This window comes from Polyodon spathula, chromosome 2, assembly GCF_017654505.1.
Source record: "Polyodon spathula isolate WHYD16114869_AA chromosome 2, ASM1765450v1, whole genome shotgun sequence".
In the NCBI taxonomy this organism is placed as follows: Eukaryota; Metazoa; Chordata; class Actinopteri; order Acipenseriformes; family Polyodontidae; genus Polyodon; species Polyodon spathula.
This window is the reverse complement of record NC_054535.1, coordinates 58,987,455-59,000,938: the sequence shown is the minus strand read 5'-3', so window position 1 is coordinate 59,000,938 and position 13,484 is coordinate 58,987,455. Positions and strand designations below refer to the sequence as shown.

Below are 13,484 nucleotides of genomic sequence, written 5' to 3'. Positions count from 1 at the left end.
CATCGGTGTCACTTCTAGTGTGTATGGTCATGTCGCTGCGAAGGTGTCTTGCCGCGCAATGAAAAATTGCATTGCATCTGGTGTGTGGCAGTCTTTAGGTGGGTGTCACTCTTTTGTTTTTACTTTGTAGTGAAGGATAGTGCCCAGCCTACAATGGTTTAATCTTTTGTTTGAAACTTTTTTTGGCCCTTGTGCCAGTTTATTTGTTCCTGTATTTGTTTGTTTAATAAATGTGTGCATAAACTGCAGCTTTTCTTGTCTCCGAGTCTCTCTTCCTGCCTGTAGCAGCTTGGGCCATGACACTATCCAATTACACCAATGAGGGCATTAAAACATCAATATTCTGAATAACCCTGAATATACTCAAGCAGAACCATTATAACACAATTTGAAGAAATACTGATTTGGTTGTAATGCCATTGCTATGTAAAAATATCACATTCTATCAATGACCACTGCAGTAGAGATGATATGGTAAGAGAAGGGCATTTGGCTGTTTTTATAAGGTTACAGAATCTCCACTACTTTAAATTCAAATAATACAAAGAAGAAATCTATATTTGCATTATATGTATAGTCAAAGATCAAGGCACAGTGTGGGATGAGAAGATTGTTTGGTCCAGGATCTTGCCTTCTGGACCAGCAGGTGAGACCTCCAAAATCGGTCAGAGGTCAACCAAGGCCAGCTGATGGATGACCATTGACAGCCCAGAAGGAAGAAACAGTTCCAAAGGAGGTGGGGAGGAGCGGGAGAAAGACTTTCAGAATGAAGGGTGGGCTTGGTCTTTATAATATTGGTTAGCTAATAAGGTTAGTGTAGTGCACTGAACCTCATTCCTAGAATTACGACAAGCATCCAGTATATATTATATTCAGGCCAGTAATGCATTTCAGTATGACTTAGTCCTCAAATTTGCATTTGTCCGGAGTTATGCATTTCAATTGCCCTTTGCATTTCTGAACATAACGTTAATTGTATCTCTTTTTACCTCTATTTAGCATGCTTGTCTAGGTGACCCAGATAGCAACAACATTTCGTATTCATCCAGTTTACATTAGCAGTACATGAATCAACACACACACACACACACACACACACACACACACACACACATATATATAATTTATTGTAGTCATGTACAGGAATCTAGAAACACATATGTTTCTTTTTAAATATCAGGGTGTCTGGTACTTTTCTAATTTAATGTAATTGATCAGGCGTTTGTTAATCTGTCCTGAAGGCTTAGAAGTCATAAATAGCCTTCACATTTATTTTTACATTTTTCAATAAATCTTTATTGATAACTGAACTGTTTCTTGGAACATGCCATATTAATTTGTCATTGGCTAGGAGAACTCTGCAAGTACCTTATTGACTTTACTCTGGATAAACATTAAACTAGTGCTTTTTAATCCTCTCCACCTGCTGTTGATCAATAACCTATTCATGTTGAGCTGACAGTGGAAGCAAAGATCTCCGATTTGTCTGGTGTCCCCTCATCTACAGCTCACCAAGATTCTCCCTCAGTGAATATGCAGGTACTTCTCTAAAAAAAATAATGTCTGCAGAACATTTGCTCTATCTACTTAAGCCTCTTTCACACTGGCACTCCTACCCGGGGTCACAATCCTGCACAGTGTGAAACCACATCCCTAGGTCATACCCAGGTTAACCCAAGTCCCAGGGACCCACCTCAGGATATGAGTTGACTCTCTTTGATCCGGGCTGAGACAAAATTCATGACGGCCGTTCGTAAGACGACGCAATAACAAACAGCCACGCCTGCGTGAAGGTTTCACTTCCGCAAGGAACATTTCTGTTTATTCTGTTTAGCCATATGTTTGTTGATTGAGACACAGCATGAGCCAGACTGCAGCTGGGATGAAGAAACATCTAATCTAATCAGCATCTGGGCTGACGGTTCAGTCCAGAGAAGCTTCCGTAACAAGCTGCTTCCAGGACATTGATACGCATATTGTGCACTTGCGTCTCTCACCAGGGTCAACGCTGCTTTATGAAAAAAATGACACGGGTCCTGATTCGAGTAGATTCCAACCCAGGAATAGCATGCCAGTGTGAAGGGGCTTTAGAGTTTATTAAAAACAGCAGTGTTCGTAATTTAGCAGACTTGTTCATGGATGATGTGTGTTATTGGTAATGGTGCTGTGTTTTTCTTTAAAGGGAATATTTATAGGTTAGGGTTTAGTTTAACCAAAAATGTTTACCATCATTGTGTGCAGATTTGCTGCACTGCATTGCTTTTTGGCTGCAATTTGAACACTAAAATAGTTTCTCAGCCTCAGAACATTAGAAGACTGGGTGGGGCCAACACAAATGACCTCAGACATATTACACCCACCAGAAAAAAACAAAACAAAACAAAACAAAAAGTCATACGGTAATTTCAGTGTTACCTCTAGCAATTATTGCTAAGGGGTTGAAAACAACCAGAAATCATGCCCATGATTTTTAAATAAAAAAAAGACATTATGTCATGTTGTTTAAAAATCACCTTACAAATGTTTTAATAAACCTTTTTAAGATGCATCGCCCCATGGTGAATTTTCTAGTTCATACACCCCATATACATACAGAAATAGCTGCAGCTGTTAAAATGACAAACATAGCACTATGTATAAACATAGCACTATGATTTTAATCTAAATGTAAAACTAAATTGCCAAAATGGTTTAATAGATCAATTAAAAAAAAAATATTCAGCGAAAAAAGGCAATTTACAGAGCATTAAAAAAGGACCAAAAAGAAAGTATGCAGAAAGAGTACACAGAACTGCAAACACAAGTCAAAAAGGAAGTTAGAAAGGCCAAGAGAGAAATAGAAATGAACATTGCTAAGGGAGCTAAAACCAATTCCAAAATGTTTTTCCAATATTACAACAGCAAGCGAACATTCAAAGAGGAGATTAAATGTTTAAGAGATACAAATGGCAAAATCGTAGATGAAGAAAAAAAATAGCAAATATATTAAATGATTACTTTTCGCAAGTTTTTACAAAGGAAGATACCGACAACATGCCCCACATGTCATCCAGTTCCTATCCAGTTTTAAATAACTTTAGCATAACTGAGGCAGAAGTGTTAAAGGGACAAGGAGCTCTTAAAATAAACAAATCCCCTGGGCCGGATGAGATCCTCCCAGTAGTACTCAAAAGAAATGAAAGAAGTAATTTACAAACCGCTAACCAAGATCATGCAGCAGTCTCTTGACACAGGGGTGGTACTGACAGACTGGAAAATTGCAAACGTAATACCGATCCACAAAAAGGGAAACAAAACTGAACCAGGTAACTACAGACCAGTAAGCCTGACTTCTATTATATGCAAACTTATGGAAACTATAATAAGATCCAAAATGGAAAATTACCTATATGGTAACAGGGTCCTGGGAGATAGTCAACATGGTTTTAGGAAAGGGAGATCGTGTCTAACTAACTTGCTTGATTTTTTTGAGGATGCAACATCGATAATGGATAACAGCAAAGCATATGACATGGTTTATTTAGATTTCCAGAAAGCTTTTGACAAAGTCCCGCACAAAAGATTAATTCTCAAACTGAACGCAGTTGGGATTCAAGGAAACACATGTACATGGATTAGGGAGTGGTTAACATGTAGAAAACAGAAAGTACTGATTAGAGGAAAAACCTCAGAATGGAGTGTGGTAACCAGCGGTGTACCACAGGGATCAGTATTAGGTCCTCTGCTATTCCTAATCTACATTAATGATTTAGATTCTGGTATAGTAAGCAAACTTTGTTAAATTTGCAGACGACACAAAAGTAGGAGGAGTGGCAAACACTGTTGCAGCAGCAAAGGTCATTCAAAATGATCTAGACAAGATTCAGAACTGGGCAGACACATGGCAAATGACATTTAATAGAGAAAAGTGTAAGGTACTGCACACAGGAAATAAAAATGTACATTATAAATATCATATGGGAGATACTGAAATTGGAGAAGGAATCTATGAAAAAGACCTAGGAGTTTTTGTTGACTCAGAAATGTCTTCATCTAGACAATGTGGGGAAGCTATAAAAAAGGCTAACAAGATGCTCGGATACATTGTGAAAAGTGTTGAATTTAAATCAAGGGAAGTAATGTTAAAACTGTACAATGCACTTGTAAGACCTCATCTTGAATATTGTGTGCAGAAAAAGATATTGCTGCTCTGGAAAGAGTGCAAAGAAGAGCGACCAGAATTATTCCGGGCTTAAAAGGCATGTCATATGCAGACAGGCTAAAAGAATTGAATCTGTTCAGTCTTGAACAAAGAAGACTACGTGGTGACCTAATTCAAGCATTCTAAATTCTAAAAGGTATTGACAGTGTCGACCCAAGGGACTTTTTCAGCCTGAAAAAAGAAACAAGGACCAGGGGTCACAATTGGAGGTTAGACAAAGGGGCATTCAGAACAAAAAATAGGAGGCACTTTTTTACACAGAGAATTGTGAGGGTCTGGAATCAACTCCCCAGTAATGTTGTTGAAGCTGACACCCTGGGATCCTTCAAGAAGCTGCTTGATGAGATTTTGGGATCAATAAGCTACTAACAACCATACGAGCAAGATGGGCCGAATGGCCTCCTCTCATTTGTAAACTTTCTTATGTTCTTATGTTCTTATGATCGTACATGTATATGCTGCTGAAGTAAGCTACTATTACCCTAAACAATATTATGACCCATATGCATAAAAGATGGTGGTCATTTCCAGCCATTTAAGAGGGGCAGTGTATGCTTTTCAATTAAAAAATTATGACATTTGTATATAGCTTATATGCACATGCATTCCTGAAAAACAACTGTAACCACCAGGGGGCCTATGTACTAAGAGCCGGCAAACGCAATTAGATGCGGACGCACATTTAATTTGAGCTGCCAAGTGCGCATCTCAAACGTTACTGGCTACGTATTAACTGTGGAGTTTCGAAAACTACACCTGTGCATCTGAATATGGGCTGGAGTATAAAAATGAAGCGAATGTGCGGCTTTGTGTGGCTGTTGCTTGAAATCCTGGCACCGTGTACAATACCCCTTTCACACACAAATGCCTCTGTTGAGCCATCTCCGAGACTTTAAAAAAATTATTTAAAATATCCATTCACACAGCACAAAATTACGCAATCTATGCCAGTATAATACCTTCATAATCCTTTCACACAGCCAAAGGGATCATGTCAACAGATCGTTCTTGTGGTAATAGAAACTTCCCTTCAACAAAATCTTTTTTCTTTCGACAACCTGCAACGCAAATGCATTATATTGTATACTGAGTATCATTTAAAACAACTATGAAGGTTTTCAAAGGGGCACCTTTAATATTATAAACACTCTTATTTATTTTACAACTATGTATTAATGTTCACTACCATTGTTAAACAATTTCAATTACTGTACATCATTAATATCAGATGACTAGCTATACATTCCTTCAACAAACCTGGTTGCTTTCATCTCCCTACACACAACTTGTTTCAGAGACTAGATACATTCTGCCTGAAGATGCACTCTTTTTAAGCTTTACAACTGACAAAAATGCTGAATTAGCAAGAACCAATGAACTCAATGGAACGCGGGTAGTACTAGCAACATTTTTTATAGTTTCATAGAGATTATAGTAATATGATCTTCTGCTTTACCCATCTCTATCATATTGTGTGGTTGTGTTTTAACTACTAACATCCTATTAAACAATTCTTGAAAACTGAAACAAATTATACAAAACAGAAGCAGTTGTCACTAGTGACTACTGGGCTGATTTGTTGACGAACGACATAGAAAATACTGACCTCATTACGTAAGCAATAACACACAACAGGGTGTGGGATAATATGGTGATATTTCCGGGAATAGAGTAATTGATATACTCTAATATGGTGATATTAGAGTATATCCCACACCCTGAAGTGCCGTATTGCACTTATAAAATGGGTCAACAAACAATTAAAAAAAAAAAAAAAAAAAAACGTAAAAACATGTTTGAATTAACAAAAAAGTCATTTTTATTAAATATCTTTCCGCCTCTGGCTGACATAAAAAAAAACAATCCCTTAAAACTTAATAAAAATAAAAACAAATATGCATTAATTAAAAAATAATTAAAAACTACTTATTTTTTTTAATAAACATTACATTGAACACTGCCATTGAAATTGCAGCTTTGAAGACTTACAGGCCCTTTTACTAGATTTTCATTCTGTACAGTAGGTAGAGCTGCAGCAAGCGATTTTGAGCAACATGGTGTTTGTTCATTGCTGTCCTTGTCGGTGTCTATGGAAGTGCAGAACAGAATGTGGCTCCACTGTTTGCCATTACTTGAAGATGGTGCCCAGTAATTTTTAAGGCTTCCCTCACACCAGTGACAGATATTATTTGCCATGCTTCAAGCCCTGCTTCACTAAGGAGGTGCACCACTGTGGACCTAACGCTGTGGTTTGTGTATCAGCGACTCAGTCCGGCTAGTTTGCTTTGTTTTGCATCATGGTGGACAGATCATTTATTCCCATAGGCTCCCTTGAATACCACACCGCTTCCGAATCTAGGTAGGTTTGTTCCTGACGTCTAGGATGTAAATAAAAACTCAAGGCACTGGCTTTAGGAATTTTACTAATGTATTTTTTCAAACTTAGTACGAGGCAAAGAAGATTGTGATTATTGGTTTGTTCATTAAATTTTAAAATGAAATATTACTGGCCATTTTCATCGTGGCAAAGCACAAACAAGTCTGCTTTTAAATCACGCAGACATTCTTTGCCACACCTGCCCATATTTAGTTGCACATCAAACCAAACCTTTCTCACAAGACCTGCGGCAGTGTCAGGTACTACCACGACCCCTCCAAAACTTAAAATTTCAGTTAGGAATTACTTTGAAATCAATATTTAAGATTTTTGTTTTAGCCAGTCAAATATGATGCCCAGATGCACCCTATGGACACCCAATGCCCAGGCAGTGGTCTTTTGTGTATTTTTTTCTTCCTTTTCTTTGTTCAGAAGCTGCATTTCAGTAAGTTCAAGATGCCTTGTAGTAGTACTCACTTTTTTTTTTCACCACTTCAATTAGTGTTAGTGTCCAATTCAGACTCATCTACAATCTCATCTAGAGTTTGTTCCCAAAAGATGACATTGTTCCCAAAATTGACATACATCTTGTCAGTTATTGTGAAATTACACTGAACAAAAATATAAACTCAACATGCAACAATTTCCGCAGTGCGAAAAATGGCGGATTGGAAGGAACACGTTTCCGAGTCGCCGGGGGGTTGCAGTGATGAACCAGGATAAAAAAATAATAATTGGGCATTCCAAATTGGTAAAAAAAACAGGCGATGACTAAATTTGGCCCAGAATTTGGGACATTATCTGAAAACGAAAGCGTCCCAGAAATTGGGACATTATAAAAGCAAAGCGGCCCAGAACCCTGAGAACGAGCAGTCTATATGAAAAACTGTGATTACATTACAGATAAACTAATGACTCCTGTAATGAGACTGTAATAGTGGGCAGGACATATATTTGCAATTAAAATAAACCATGCAAACCAAGTCCTTGGTATTGGCCAAGTCTTCACTATCTCAATTTTCACTGACTCAACAGTAATCCCTTCCGCGGAGATGACTTGTCCCAAATACACAGCTCACAGTTAACAAGTTACAGCTCACAGTTCCCAGCTCACAGCTCAACTCCAGCACAACCCTCTTTCTTTAGCACGCCCCAATCACCCTTTATAGACTCCATCCATCAATCAATCAGCAGGAATTAGGTAGACCAGCTGCACACCCTCAGCCCCTGTGTCCTTTGTTTTATGCACTTTTGAAGGTAAGGGCTTAACATTAAAAATAAGTCTATCATAGTATTAACACATTTTATAAACATTACATGTTCCTTTGATGTATCACTTATTTTTTCCTAGACTTAACAAAAAGTCCAGATTTAGCAAAATACAGAAGCGTATCACAAATTCAACATTTAAAATCAGTCTATAAATCTTTTTTTTTTTTACATGTAGTGACTGAACATTTAGCTGACATGTTAAATCTGGGTTTCTAACAAATAATTTTTTTTTTTTTTTTTTTTAACTTGACGATTTAAATCTGAAAAACATTATCGTTCAGCAATTAAATCTAAGAAAATAAATCAGAAAAAAATATTTCTTTTGCCAGCTACCGGTATACCCGAGGCTAACATGCAAGCCCACGGCCATTGATGCGTTTGATTTGGCATTGCTGCGAGCTGCCTTACAGACTGACTTTCAAGAATGTGTTTGTTAATGTATTTAGCTAAATATGGACTTTTTTTGGCTAAATCTCAGAAAACAATACACGATTTACATTAAATCCAGGAAAAATCACTGAAGTTTCACTGACTTTCACCACTTCAAACTTAATTTTGCCAGTTCTAGAGTGAAGGTAAGAACTTGGACTAATCAGCTGTCAAGTTTGTATTTATTTAAAATGTTCTAAAAAAATAAATATATATATATATATATATATATAATATATATATATAATATATATATATATATATATATAAACGTCGGGGAATGACTGAGAGACACGGGGGGGGGGGGAGTGAAACGCGTGCACCACATGAGGGTGCATTGTTAAATTCACCGCTGCATGCACCGATGTAAAGCGGATTCAGCAAACCATTTTTAAATTCACGAGGAGTAGCTCAATGAACCATTGTTAAATTCATGAGTTGTTGCTCAATGAACCGTTGTTAAATTCACCGGTGCGTCATCACTGAAGCAGCAGATTCACCGGGGTTGAGAGTCAGTGAACAGCAGCAAAACCGAAATGGTTGCTCCCACTGTGGAAGTTTGTCTTGTACGGAGGTACTATTATCAATGTAATTGTAGTCAGAGATGCCAAATCTTTTGTAAATGGGTATGGAGTTGTGTATTTTTTAATAAATATATAATAGCGCTAATAAACATATTGATAAACATATATATATATATATATATATATATATATATTATATATATATATATATAATTTATATATATATATATATATATATCTATATCGACTGAGAGCAAATATATATATTTGCCAACTTATCTAGAGTAGCTGACTGAGCTGGTGACGTACAAGAATTTGATATGACAGAGAGAAAATTTTTTTTTTTTTTTATCGTGTATGTTATTTGTCCTTTTATACATCAAACAAATTACAATTGCAGGCTAGCTGCTTTCTACAATTTAATGTAACAACAAGCTAGCTCCTAATTATTTGGTTAAAGATAACTAAACCTTCGTCCCAAAAAGCTTTCAGCTCGCACAGGTCAACCAAAGCCTTGCATGCCAAGCAGCAACCTTTCTATTATTATTATCAGCTACGTGGAGTCACCAAACTGTTGATAAATTCCCAGCACCGATGAGCAACAAGTGATGTCATTTCCGACTCAGCGCTGCAGAGCACAGATAAATTTAACTACACGCCCGTACTGTATAGACCTACCGTACAGATTCATTTTTTTACATTATGTAACGTGTAGTCTAATCAAAACACATTAGTGTTCTTTCAGGGCAGTGATTTATACATTTAAAATACATTGAGCACTATAAATGAATGTGTGTGTGATTTTCATTGTAATTTTTTGAAACTTGAGACCTCCCTATGTCAGACAAACATGTCCGGTTTAGTGAGGGGCTACCGTGTAGAAACACATTTTTCATTTGGGAGCGAAGGCGGGGCTCCACTATAAAATCTGATGGGATTAAACTGCCTTTCATTATTTATTCAGAAAAAGATGCACAACTCTAGAGATAGAGATGGAGATGCTACAGATCTCGTTAAGATGACTCAACAAATAAAACTTAAATTTGTATAGTATGGCTCTCTTCATGAACTTATTTTCTCTTAGTACATACAACAAAATGTATACTTTTTGAATTGTCGCAACAAAAATTTAAATTGTGGTATATTTGTGCTGCGACTGGCCCATCTTAGTACATCTACCCCTAAGTGTTGATGCAGGCATTAAAGTTCAGGACAATAGAGGGTTCAAATTCCTGACCCTGAAGTGGAAAGAATGCGAGTTGCTGGGTCTTGATGACCTTGAAATTCAACCGATTGAGTTCCAGGAAAACCCGTCTCGGACAGAAAAATGTGTAGACTTGAATCATAAACTTGAACATTTGGAGAGAGAGAAAGCATCTCTTTCAGGTTTTGGTCTAGAATTTTCACTGAAGAAATCACCAAAGCCTGATCACTTGATTCTGCAATGCTAGAATGTCTTACCTGTGTCATTCAGTCAAATGAAGCTTCTGGCTGCAGCTCTCCTTTCTTCGTTTGGTTCAACATACTTCTGTGAACAGCTGTTTTCTCAAATGTATCGATAATGTGCGGTAAAAGAAGCAGCCACACTAATAAAAACAGTGCATCATGTATCCGCCTCAAAGTAACCAGCTATAACCCAGGTGGGAGCTGGCACTCTAGAAACCATAACACTCTCAGTTAGTACAATTGTGACACTTAGTAGTAAAAAGGTTTGCAACCCTGCTCTAGTGGGTATTTATTTACTATAACCACGGCCAGTCTACTGGCATGTCATGGTAATCGTGGACTACCTAATGTTATTTTAGGTAAGGTAGTCCAAGATTTGTACTAATCAGGGTCGTATAAGTTTTATTTTGTGTTATTTTATTATTAACTCTTTGCGGTTCTATGTCGGACCAGGTCCGACATTATAATTTTCCCTTTCCAGTCCGATGTCAGACCCTGTCTGACATCATCAAAAAGATGTAAAGCACAGGTATCTAGTCATTTTTTTCTCCAGAAAAACCGAATGAAGCCAAAAAAAAGGGGGGTATCTGATAGCCCCATGCACCACATACATAACACGGACTTAAACAAAGGAGATAGCTGCTTCTGCATCCAGCGCTCAAAGAATATCACGGACATTTGCAGAGCATTTTGAAATGTTATAGTAATAAAATAATGACTTGGATCGCATTATTGAGGTGTTTGGGGATAAAATGAGTGATCAGAGGATTTATCAGTATGCACGTCTATAAAGATGTATGTGAAAAATACAGCGAACAAGGGGTGGGGCTTGGCTGGAGATACGGTACTGAGTGCCTTTTAAACCTGTTTTATTCAGAAAAAAAAAAAATTTAAACATTGCCTGTAAAATAAACTACGCGTGTGAAAATAAATTGGACCTGACACGCCTGACAAGCGCTGAATAAATGGACCGCAATTGGTTAATGTATCACACACAGACTTAATTGAATTATAAATAAAATAAAAAACTGAGGTTGGCAAACGTTTCTCTCTTTTATTTAATAATTTGTAAATTGTTGGTGAATTATCAGACTACATTTTCTGGTTCAGCCGTCCTCCTGCTTAGAGAAGTACTCAAATACTCAAAGCCCTCTACAAAAACTAACAAAAACAAAGAAAACCTTAGGTTCTTATCATAACCCCCTGATTCCCTGGAATAGAAATGTATATAATGGTATAAAATCTCTTATAGCCCAAATTACTTGAGCACTTATATCAAAGCTGCTCCTTTAAGTGACCTGTATGTGTGTCTGATGTCGTCTCCACCCCAAGGAGTAAATACAAGTGACGCAGATACACGAGTGAATGCAGCAACCTTGAAGGGTAATGGTTAGATTTGTATTTCAGGGAACCAGGGTAATAACCTAATGTTCCCTTTCAAATATGAAATGTAACCATTACCTGATTGGATAGAATACCCAAGCTGTCACAAGTGAAGGACTTGCAGCACTGGCAGATGTGGTAAAAAGGAAGATAACTGCCTTTAGCAATCTGGCCAAAGACCGATGAGGATCCATGGCGTATAGTTCATAGTACAATGAGGGATGACCCTCATGCAGTGTATATGCTGCAAGGTTACACTGAGTGGCAAATGCCTATGGTCCGAGGACAGCAATTATATATGAAAAGGCACAAGCAAGAATTTTAATATCGACATACGAAGAGCCGAGCAGCAAGGGAGAGAGTGTGAACTTAGCTGCAACAAGGTATTGAATCCCGGGGAAGGGACGGGAGAGGTGCTGGCTTTGCTCAGGGCACATGACTGTGGACGGGACTTAATCAGAACCTAAAAGAAGAATGATCACTTGAAAAGCAAAATTATTTCAAAATATGAAATGAGTGAAAAATAAATTAACTTATCTCTGTAGTTCTGACTTAAAACTAAAGCTCACTCGTTCCTCAGGCAAAGGCTGAAAGAAAAAATGGCACTGAGCCATGCGCCACTCGTATTTATCTTCTGGAGGCAGAGATGATGTACGGTGCTCTTAAAGGAGTAGCTTTGAGATAAGTGCCCAAGTACTTTGGGTTATAAGAGATTATATCCCATCAGGTAATAGTTCCATTTCGTACTTGAAAGGAAAGAGCATTAATTTACCAGGAGGTTTTATGTGTTGACCAACATCTTCAACACAACTGAGGAGCGCACTGTGATTGTTGAAAACTTCGGTGACAGCCCTCCATTCTGGTGGCTGCTGGTATTGGCAAGCATCTTCTAGTGCCTGCAGTTTCCAGTGGCGATAGTACCCTTGATGTTTTTCTTCATAAGAAATATGTAACATGCAACAAGCTGTTACTACAGCATACATGAAAGAGCATTGAATTTCTGACCGTTTCCCAAGCACATACCAATGTCCTTTGAGACATCCAAAAGCTTGTCCCAACTTTACACTGATCCTGTCAAAGATCTCCGGTCCTGGTATCCAGGTTGGGTCCTTGATAGTCCTTCCCAAGCCATGGTCGGAGCGCCTATGCAGGATCAGCCAACAATCTTCAAGGGTCGCTTCACTCCAGACAGAAGCAAACGGTGCTCAAGGTGCTTTTGGGTGCTGCTCAGGGTGCAGGTACAAGTGAGAGGTGCAAAACACAGCTACATTATGTGCACTTCCCAGGGTCCCAACACAAATGATTTGGAAAATGCCTTTGTCAAGAAAGAAAATGCATCCACAAGCCCCTGTAGAATGATGGACAGCCATCCCTTACAATTCACGTAACCCCAGTAGCCATGTGCCGGAGCTAAAATGGAATATGACTTTCATCCACAGCTGCATAAATCAGAGGAATGTGGCAAGACAAAGCATTGCTGTATGCTATTTGTTGAGCCTCAGTATTACTGGGGAGAAATGTATTATCTACAGTCTCAAGCATTACTCATTTCTGTAGACTACATGCTCCAGTAGACTATATTATCCACATGGATCAGGTTCAGCAACAAGTCTTCCATGAGACTGGATGCAAGGCACATTTTTGTAATAGCTATTTGAGCATAAGTGATATTTTGTGTTTACAATTCTTCTTACAATTGCCTCAAACATCAGAATTTGTTATGAAAGATTGAAAAAAAGAAACATATGTTTCAATTATTTCTTTGTTGGGCATTGTATCCATACTAAATTATTTAATAATACTAAAACAAACTGTGCTTAAAGTGCATACAACTAACAAAATAATTCCAGTA

The 13,484-nt window shown here is 37.8% G+C and overlaps 1 protein-coding gene across 1 annotated transcript in view; it reads right to left on the bottom strand.

Annotated features, from left to right (window-relative positions):
* Positions 1 to 13,484, bottom strand: part of LOC121298802 (glutamate receptor ionotropic, delta-2) — a 611,129-nt gene that overhangs the window by 134,416 nt on the left and 463,229 nt on the right. The gene's annotated exons all lie outside the window — the stretch shown is intronic.